At 40.3% G+C, this 11,363-nt stretch overlaps 1 long non-coding RNA gene across 1 annotated transcript; it reads left to right on the forward strand.

Moving 5' to 3' along the window:
• The first annotated feature begins 444 nt into the window (after window positions 1-444).
• On the forward strand, window positions 445-7,427 carry LOC139963521 (uncharacterized). The gene is made up of 3 exons (XR_011791592.1): window positions 445-1,140; window positions 2,269-2,405; window positions 5,534-7,427. It is a non-coding gene; the product is annotated as an uncharacterized lncRNA (long non-coding RNA).
• The last annotated feature ends 3,936 nt before the right edge of the window (window positions 7,428-11,363 follow it).

Consider the following 11,363-nt stretch of genomic DNA (forward strand, 5'->3'; position numbering starts at 1 on the left):
GATACAAACGCCTGTTTTTAGTGTAGGGGTGGCAGTGGTGGGGTTATTGCCCTCAAGACCTTCACTTTATTTTCAGTTTTTTCAATTTTGGCCAAAATTATTGCAAATATTTTAATTCGACAATAATTATTTAAGAAGGCATTTTATGCAGCTGGTTTTATTAACGCCATTATATTTTATGGATGGTGGTTTTCAAGGGCGGCGGAACCGGGGGGCCACAGAGGGCACGTGCCCCCCACTTTCCTCAGGTTAAAAATGTGCCCTTTATCTACATAAAAATTGAGGGGTCTCAAGTTAGCAAGAGGCCAGGGAACCAGAATGAACGACCACTCGGGAAGGGCCGTTTCCATCTGGTGGCGCTCCGCTCAGATAGTCGTGCATACAACATCAGTCCAATCGATTTTCTGCAAAGTGCCCTTTGATGTCGGTGCCCCCCACCCCCCCCCCCCCAGATTAAAAGTGCTTCCGCCGCCCGTGGTGGATTTTGAACGGGATGGAGGTTAGGGGTGAGAAGGGGGTGTTTGGGGGATGGGGGATAGATACGCAATTGCTATTGTTTGTAATAGCTTTGATTAGCTCATGTGACTATTTTCATAACATTGATGCTATGAAGAACTTCCTGTATCAAATTTTTCCTCATCTTGTTCATTCGTCTATTAGTTCTCGGATATACTACAATATCTCTGATTTATCCCTCATGAAATGAAACTTCAAGTTAGTTTTATTTAAAGAGCCCATGAAGTGGACGTTTCTGAGTCCGTTCATGCATTCCCTTGCAAGACCAAATGCTTTACCACGATACCAAATTTGATCGTCCGAGATCCCGAAATTGTATTTTCCGAATACCCCGCTTATGACGTCAGAGTGGGAACCCATTCGACTTCCGGGTTTTGTGTGTGTACACAGTATCATGCACTACTCGCGTAGTGTTGGTACTGTGAGTAGTATACTGTAAATCAACACTTAAATTAGTCGATATATATTATAGTCCTTGGAAAAAATACATTTCATTCGGAAAATGCCCGGTAGATGTCTTGTCGGAGGGTGTAGTAATACCAATAAACATGGTTTCTCGCCTCACAAGTTCCAGAAGAACGCGAAAACGAGGAGACTTTGGATTCACTTTGTGCGAAATACACGGTACGATTTCGCGCAATCGGTATCAAGCCAGATCTGTAGTGGTCACTTCGCCGATGACTCAGTTTCTATCATTTAGTTTTGGGGAAAGAGACATAGGCGTAGGAGGCGGGGGGGGGGGGGCTGGGGGACTGCAGCCCCCCAACCAATCATTTTGGTGAAAATTCGGGCAATATGCTTAGAATTTTTCGGGCATCTACTGAAAGAATAATAATTTGCAATGTGTTTTTCAATATTTTGGTGAAAATTCGGGCAATATGCTGAGAATTTTTTCGGTCACCTACTGAAAGAATAATAATTTGCATTTTTTTTCCAATTTTTTTTTGGTGAAAATTTGGGCAATATGCTGAGAATTTTGCGTGCACCTACCAGTGGCGGAGCGTCCATACAGTCAAAGGGGGCGGATGCCCCCTGACGGACTCAAATGGACTGCTGGCGCCCTTTCAGCTTTTTACCACTTTTTAGTTATTCGCGATTATTGACTTTTTTATTGCGCTCTCAAATACCTATTGACATTTGTCACATTTTGCTGGTGCAATTTTCTGACAAATGGCGATGACATCTATTTATTCTTCGTTTATTTGCAAATTAGCAAGGCCCGGCAAGGGTCATTTCTGGCGATCTAGGGAGTAACTTTACTCAAAAAATTTCTGTACGCTCCGCGCCAACCTGTGGTGGCGCTCCGCTTAGATAGTGTCAAAAGCGCCCCTACAGACCATTCTCCCCCCCCCCCTGGCCAATACCCCCTAGCTCCGCCACTGGCACCTAGTGAAAGATGAAGAATTTGCAATGTGTTTTTCAATGGTTAAACTTATATTATTATTATTATCATTATTGTTGTAACGACTTCCCCAATAATTTTAACCAATATGGAAGGGTAATAACACGGAAAATGATTTTATGTTATTGGCAGGTGATGTAATAACTGATGGATGCCTATATGATATGCACATTGACATGTGGAACGCGCGCGGAGCGCGCGAAAAAAAATTGGTTATATTTTTCGGGCAAGTCGTTACAGCCCCCCAAATCAAATGAGGCTCTTACGCCTATGGAAAGAGAAACTTGGGCATCTTGTTAAGGAGGAAATTCTCCCCGGCAAGTTTCAAAAAATTAAAATTTTCTTTTCAGTTCCACTGGAAGACGATCAACCAGGTCCGTCTAGACAATTTCATCAGCCAACCGTCGAAGCCGAACCTAGCCTTAGTGAACACACCCCAACACCAGCGTAAAGATCAAGGCTGTCATCCCAAAGACGTTTGAGAAAGGTATTTAAGACCAAGATTGTTCAAACTTTTTGTGTATGTTAAAAGGAATCTATAAGAATTCGGATGATTCAGATGACATTTCATTAAGATGTAGTCCTCTACAGTTGGCCTATAAATTATGTAACCATAGCCTACTGTAACGTCAGGGCGGTAGATTATGCATATTTGTACGGTTCAAGGTAGCCTATGCATACTCTTAGTATCGATGGTGGGTTTCAAATCGTGCCGCTGAGAGGCCAATTGCTATACCTTTTTTTTAGCCTTACTCTAGGGCCCTAGCCTATCATAACTAACATTGTATGATGCAAAGCAGTAGGCATACGTACTCTTGGCCTATACTGTAGTATTAATGATGGGTTTCAATTTCGTGCAAGTGTTTGCCGTATATAACTATACGTTGCCTGTTTGTGCGTATATATGCACAAGTAAAAGTTCTTGGTTTTGAGGCATTTGTGTTCCACCCTGACGTCACTGTAACTTTGTGGTTGTTCACTTTCGCGTTGAAATCGGCTTACGGAGCTTGCGCTATTGTCTTCAAAACTCAGGACAAAGAAGGATTTTTTTCGTGCGAATTCGTGGTTGCATCATGATTTTTACGTTACAAACAACAATAGGCCTAAAAAGGATTTCTTTGCTTCATTTCATAGGGTCTTGAAGGTTGAACCGTAAAGGGACAGAGCCAAGGGCGGCGGAAGCACTTTTAATCTGGGGGGGGGGGGCACCGACATCAAAGGGCACTTTGCAGAAATTCGATTGGACTGATGCAGCCTTATATTTAGTACCCTTTATAATTATAACTCTTATTGCATTAACTTATTTGCGTATACACATCACTCTATCACCCCCCCCCCCCCCTTAAGGAAAATATGCATACTAGCACTGCAATAACCAATATGTAAATTGGGATACAAGGAACAAGTTTTCTTTTGAGACAAAATGAGGTGAAATCATGTTAGTTGCTAATGTAGGAATCTTTCGAATTAGAGTTTATTTCTTGTTAATATCTTAACAATTTTTTTTCCATTCGAAATAGCTTTGAGTTTGACCCTCTGAAATTCATTAAAAGTCAGGGCGTAGCCAGGATTTGCAAAGTTGTATGCAGGACTATCTGAGCGGAGCGCCACCATCGGTTGGCGCGGAGCGTACAAGAAAAGTTTTGGTTTTACAAACCCCTCAGATGGCCGGAAACGGCCCTTCCCGAGTGTTCATGCTGGTTCCCTGGCCTCTTGCTAACTTTAATTTTTATGTAGAAAAAGGGCACATTTTTAACCTGAGAAAAAGTGGGGGGCACGTGCCCCCTGTGCCCCCCCCCCGGTTCCGCCGCCCTTGGACAGAGCCCGAGCCATGTTCTGTTGAGATTATAAAATCTAAATAATACTCAACAAAGTTTTAGTGAAATTGAAGGGGTTCAGAAGGGGGGGGGGGGCGTACCGCCTTCACACACCTTGCATATCCAGAATGGTTGTAACGTATCTTATTGGTATAGTTGTACTTTGTTTGTTTCAGAATAGTTGTATTGTATCTTCTTGGTAAAGCAGTAATTTATGTTTCCGTATAGTTGTATTGCACGTTTGAAGGTAGTTTCAAGAGTTCGTAATTAATTACTATTTTAAGACAACAAATCATGAAACGTATCCTACCCTCATAATAGTAAACAATATGGTTGCTGATGGTACTCATTGTTAGCATTTAATATCAACGAGAAGGTCAGACTTCGAAGTTTGACAGATGATAAATTTATTGCAAAGGAAGTAAAATGGAGTCATAGCAAAGGTCGGCAGAAAGGTTCATGTTTCATCAAACTTGATATGATTTGAAGAAGACAATGGGACACGGAAGTTGAAAATACACGTTATACCTACTATATGAATACGTGCTAAAGTAGAGATCAGGGTAATGAATATGCATGAGTTATCACAATAAACATGTGACCTACTATATGACTACTTGCTAAAGTAGAGATCACGGTAATAAATATGCATGAGATATCACAAGAAACATGTAACCTACTATATGACTTCGTTATAAATATGCATGAGATATCAAAAGAAAGTCGTGAATATTCACCTTTACATGCCTTTGTATACACCAACCAATTATCCACATCCCCGCTAGATATGTCAATAGGAAATGGTGGTTCCCTGTGAAGGATATATGTGTAGGTATTGTGTTCATTTGTTCATCGAAATGCACATTCTGGAGATGATTTCATTATCTTTACAATTAACCTGTGAAAATTAACGGCTTTATATACACAGTTTGGCCAATTTTTATTTATATTGTAGTGTTATACCCTGCAGCACTCGTATAGTCAGTACGAGCAGTATGAATATCATGTTTCTATCAGATCAAGGTTAGCAACTGTTTTTAGCAGTGCTTTGAGAGCAGGATATTGGAGTACAGTTTAGAGAGGAATAAGCATTAGGAAATGGTCCCAACTGGCTGCTTTAGGTCTCTCATTAATGCATATGCAATTAGTTCTCACAAGACGGAGTAAGAAGTAAACATGACTGGTAGAGCGCCCTCTATTTGAGATAGTTTTATAATGCGAATATGCCTATACCTGTTGCACCGTAGAACTTTCAGTCAATATGCACAGTTCCGAACCTTTATCTGATAGTAAAAATATCTTCATATTGCTCGCAATGTTAGTGTAAGCTGAGCGTGACATGGAAGTACTTTAATTAACAATTGTTACAACTGGCGAATGATTCTGCTGAATATGCATGTTTTGCACCGAGAATAAGTTGTAGTACATGATTTACGTAAAGCGACTTTTGAATAATTGTGACTATTTACGGTAATTGTTGCATGGGTTTACGATTAGTTATAATGTATCATTCACGTTTATTTCATGGTAGGTTTCTCAAAACGATGGTCAGGGTTGACCTTTGAGAGGGCACTCGTCTTAATTTTTTTTTAAAGAAATTGTAAGACAAGTTCAACATCCCATACAAGCCCTCTCAACATCAGTTAAATCAATTGATAACAATGATAAATGGATATTACAAGTTTCGTTGAGACCCTTTTTGTAACGTGATATGAACCTCCTTCATGTTAAATCTAACCATAAACCTATTCCCAAGTCCAAAGACTTCATTTCAATTCTTATTAAAACTCCACTCTAGACCAGAAAGTCTCCATTTCATAAACATCAACCGCCGGAACAGTCTGCAGATCGTTAACTCTCATCTGAACAATTTTTGTCTCTGGCAAGTTCTTCGCCGAATAATATTACTTACGATGGGTACCTTTAGACTCCTTCTCTTTGCAGTATTGATAAGTAACGCTGTGTGTTTCCTTGACGATTATCGCGAAGAGGATTTCGATTTGCGAGATGATAACTTCGTCAGAAGACAAACCTGGCCTGAGTTTCAAACCAAACACGTCGTAGTTGCGAGTTCTACTATATAAGGAATGCCAACCATTGGATCGATTTGGCCATGAACCGTCTCGGCAGCTCATATGGCTCCAGTCGTCCCAGGCAGACCTTCATCCGGGTGAAGAACTTGAATGAAATATCCAATGCTTACCGAGGGCACCTGCAGGTTTGTCCATTCAACAGAAATTACTACAAGAGCAACGCCAAGTTTGACGTTATCTATATGAGTTGGGGAGGTTCGAGCTACTCTGTCAGTTACAAAGGACCAAGATACATCTGTACTTCCGTGGACAACCTCCGAAGACCCGATCACTTCGCGGGCTTCGTTTAGCTAAACACGACTCGGAATCGCTAAAGTTACTCAAGTACGTAAGCAGACTATGTAGACTTAGCAGTAATCAATAGTTCTAGCTTAAAATATGAAACTGTAGCCATGGAAATAACCGGTCATATTGGCGGTTCTTGCAGCCAGCGACGAAACAGCATTACCTTTGAAAAGAAACACCAGGCGAGGGCAAGGAGTGCAATAAACATACTGAGCCATCCTGAATTTGTTTTAGCGATTGAGATATACGCCAGCTAATTGAACCCTGCATTGGACAAAAAGAAGATCGCCGTAGAATTCTTATAAATAACAGTGCAGTCATATTCCATTTCAATCCTCCTGACCCCACCCCCTCCCGCTCGACAGGATGACAGACAGAAAGACAGACGAGTAAATCGGAAACGCCGTCTAAACTGACTATTGAACAATATGCAGCATGCAGGAACTAATAGGTAACAAAACTATCTAATAAAACAAACACCGTTAGACCAGGTGCAGTTATACTTCTTTATACACCGGTACATTGGATCTTTGCGTGAAGTGAAATCGACCAGTTCTTGTTTTTTTTTAAACTTGCCATATTTCGATACTGTTTAATTGTAGTGTTCATTTTAATAATAAATATCTTGGTCATGCATGTGGATTGGACAGTGAATGTTTACTATTAGTCATCACGAGACAAACACGTGATGGAAAAATCAATTTCCGAATTTTGTGTGAGCGTGATAAATGATTTTGTTTATTCAAAAGTTTGCGTGAGTCTGATGAGTTTCTTGAATATTAAAACATTTATCTTATACTGTAAATAATCAGTAAAAGCAAGGTAAACATATTTATACCATATATAATCATGAGACGAAAAGTACTACGTTAAATGTTGTATGATGTTAGTAGTTTGATCTCTGGTATTGCGAAACTTCACCTAGTTACCATGAAATCACATGACCTAAATAACACTGTATCCATGCATGCGTCCTCTGTATAACTTAAACGGTTTAAGCATTGCCGTCATAACGTGCAATACGTGGTCATGACCGTGATGATATGTGTACATGATCCCTAAAACGTCAACTTTAAAACTAAGGCCTCTATGATATTCTTGGCTTCATGTATATGTGTGTCATTTTGTATCGGATTTTGGCCTCTCTACCATATATAATTTGTACGGAGCGATGTTAACATGTCGCCAGCTTCCTTCAAAACTTCATATTTTAAATTCACAAATAGCAGTAGGATATATAATGACAGTAGAGTAATATAGTTAGCTAATAATATATCCATTCGGAGAAAATAAATACAACTAGTATAATCCCGATTTTCATACTGATATTCTTTAGTTATTTTCCCACCATCACTAGCAAAGTTTTTGGCCTGAGTCATTGTCTTAAACGTATCATGTACAGGCGCGTATCCAGGATTTTATAACCCGGGGGGGGGGGGGGTAGGGGGCGAATTACTGTATAAGCGGAACGCCACCATAGGTTGGCGCGGAGCGTACAAGAAAATATTCTGGTTTTGATAACCCCAGATCACCGGAAATGGCGCTTCTCGGGCTTGAAAATGCCCAACCAGATGTACACTTATGCCTAAGAACCAAGTATTTCCCCCATTTTATTTTGTTAAGATATTGTCACCAGTCAGACATGGTCGACCTCATCGCATCTCCTTTGAATCATTGCAGCTTTGTAGGTGCGAATTACTATCTATAAGCGGAGCGCTACTAAGGTTGGCGCGGAGCGTACAAGAAAATTTCAGGTGTCGATGCCCCCCAGATCACCGGAAATGGCACTTGAAAATGACCAACCAGATGTACACTTATGCATGAGAACTAAGAACCTAACTTACACACGGCCCTTGGTGCAAACTGTACCGTACTGGCCATTGTTTCCACTTCCAAGAAATTTGCCCGACATTCGGGAAATTTTGACTAATTCGGAAAATGTTTCGGAAAATGACGGAAATACTATAATAATTGCAATGAATATAAATTCACAAAGTTAACTACATAAGCAACAGTAAATAGCTGATAGTGCACATGGGAAGGGTGTGTACAGAGGGGAAGGGGCGGACCCTCTACTAAAGAGTACGAAAAGGCTAAATAATGAAAATAGATTTTCTTCAAAAATGGCAAAATAATGCACCAATTTGTATCTAAGTACACTTTCTTATTAAAAAAAATCTCTCAGAGAGGAGGGGCACCCTCCCCTCAGAGCCCGCGGGTCGGCGATCAGGGCGGCGATCACTACATTTCATCAATTGTTGGACCCCTGCCTGCGGAAATTTTGCACGCGCCCCTGAAAGGAAAACTCGGCCTAACCCAGGGCCGAATTTAGGGGCCCGGGCCCCAGGCCTCCCACCAACAGGGGCCTCCCATCAAAACCTTCAACCGCGTCATTAGGTACTTTTCGTGCGTGGTGACGTTAAGCTCACAAATCAAATGGGGGCCCAGGCCTCCCACCAGCTAAATCCGCCCCATGTCTCCCACCAGCTAAATCCGGCCCTGGTCTAAACCTATATTTCATGAACCTTTTCCTGAAATGGAAAAACTTTCCAGATGATAAACTGGTCTTACACCGAAATGCGGCATGTTCCCCGACGACTCAGTCGAGTTCAGCCACAGTTGGTTTCATAGCACAATTGTACATTTTGTTTGAGGCGTCCATACACACACGTGCGTTATGATAGACCATATCTAATATATATATATATATATTTATATACATTTGAAAGAGAAGAAAAATGGAAACGTCAAAAAAAGAGTTGTTGGTGTAAGGGGTGGGGTGAGGAGGACGCCCCTTCCGAAATCCTAGATCCGTCACTGGGTGCCCTGTGTATATAATAGGGATCAGCGCTGTAATCATGTCACTGTTCCTATTTCTCTTCCCGGTGTCTTGGCGTTTATCTTCTACTCCCTCCTTTTCTCTCTGTCTTCTTTTTCTTTTCCCTTCCTTTCTCTCCTTCCTCCTCTTTTTTCTTTCCCTTTTTTATTCTCTCTTTTATCTCTCCTCTTTTTCTTAACCGGGGGCGCGCGCCCCCAAGGCCCCGCTGGATACGCGCCTGATGTATATGTAGGCCCTACCGTACTCACTCATGATAAATAACTCGTCCTTATTTACACTTCTCAGCCCATATATCAATGCTTAATTCTGCTATATATAGCCTACATCACATACTGTAAATGCAAACTGCCTAAACCTGTAAATGTACATGCCTTCCAAGCCTTCCTGCCACGACTTTGTCCTGATGTGTCTTCTATGATACAGAAGGGTAGTGTAAGAGGGGTGGTTGGGGCGGTGTGTTCATGTTGTCTTTCGTTAGTGCCGTCGGGAACCAATTCGGGTCCCTCAGCCCTCTCTGAATTAGGCCTATCCAATTTCCATTACGTATTTGAAAAAGGAAAATATCCATTATGTTATCTATCCCGACCCCTAATTGGCGCCAAGCCCCGAGCTGCCACCACCCTCCCACCCGAACCCCTCTCATCGGTCCAGTACATCGTTACATGACTTTACTTTGCATATATATCGTGTTGTTTAAATGGTCACACGTGTCACGCAATGCATATAAGCAATATATCGCGGTTCGTGCGCTAGCAAACTTGTAGCGATATTATATAGGAAGTCATTGTGGCTGCACTGCAATTGCATGAAGAGGGATGGACTCGTTTATTTTGTTCTTTAGGTAAATTTAATATGTATGTCATTTACATTCGTGCCTGCCTTTCAGACTTCAGTGAAATTAATGTCTTTCTTTCTTTTTATAATACTTTTTTTTTGAAACATTTACAACGCCTTTTTTCCAATGCGTTAAATGTAACACCCATTACAGAGAGCCCTGTTTATAATATCATCTTCTTATACACTGGAAAGTCCAGAGAAAGGATATTTCCGCGATGATAGAATACAAATAACGTTAGAATCGAATTCTTTGAGGCATCGTATCACCGTCTTCAACACAAAAACAGAATGCGCGCATGCATGATGACGTCATGTAGAAAAGAAAGGAAGAACCCTCTTAAGAGAGTTTCAACATTTTTAACTAAACGTAACATTACTGTTATAGTGCATATCATTTTTACTATGTACAACATTATCAATATGAATCGATTGCATAGTAATCCGTTGACGACGGTAATGAAATAAAATAGACTACAAGATTGAACGATAGGTAGAACAATGGGTTTTAATTCTGTTTTTGCATGTTTGAGGTTTGTTCCTTGGTGGTCGTCTCGATTAAAACCACCTGATCTTTGTCCGTCTATTGTGCTCTTAAAGCAACATGAAGTGTATTATGTTACGAAGCACAGACTGAAGGACTTGCATGGTTCTTTATTGTGATCTATCTCATTCAATTAACAATCGTTGCACACTGTCCTTCGTTTATTTAAATTATCAATATGTCGCCGACAAAGGCACCTCTAACAGTAGCTTCTTGTAAGTGCACTCGTGACAATCCCTGGTTAGTGTTGTTGATAAGTAAATGGCAGAACAAAGTTCACAAAACTCGTTACTGCAGTCAAATTATATCTTAATTGGTTAATATTAAAAGAAAAGATATGGTGAGTATGTAATTAAGTAGTCAGCTGACAGAGATCAGCCAATCAGCGACAATCAGATTAGAAATAGTCGTTGATGATATCTACTTGAGAGATTGCTCGAACATTCACCTTTGGCAAAGTTATTTGAACGAAAGGAAACGAAACCACAAATTAGTAGTAAACGACGTCCTTCGTTATTTGCAACACAATTTAAAGAAATATTAAATTAAGCGATTTAAGATTTTCCCAAGGAAATATGTTGTAGATATGATTTGCCTGAAATTCCCTTGTCATTATCCGGGTAAATATAGTATATAGTACTGTATAAATATCCATATTTTGAGAATCAGTTTACCGTTTAATAAATGTGTTACTGTTCATGGTGTTTATTTAAATACCTTACGTTTAATGAGCATCTCTTTCCTCTCAATCCATATGACCCAGATTGGTTTCCAAAAAGTTGTACAAGTTAAATCATTGTCAATCATAGTAAGGTTACTGTTGCTTCAATTATGAAATATAGACCTATCCGGCCATTACCTAAATCGAAGGCTACGTATTCAATCTATACATATCAAATAACACATTTTGTCTTGATGCGTTATTCAGATATCATGACATACTTTTAGTACAAGTTGTGTATTTCCAAATGAGAAAAAAATCTCATTTGGAGCACCAAATTGCATCTGAGGCCACCTGGAAATGCCAAAAAAT

The sequence above is a fragment of the Apostichopus japonicus genome, chromosome 22 (genome assembly GCF_037975245.1).
Source record: "Apostichopus japonicus isolate 1M-3 chromosome 22, ASM3797524v1, whole genome shotgun sequence".
Taxonomy (NCBI): Eukaryota; Metazoa; Echinodermata; class Holothuroidea; order Aspidochirotida; family Stichopodidae; genus Apostichopus; species Apostichopus japonicus.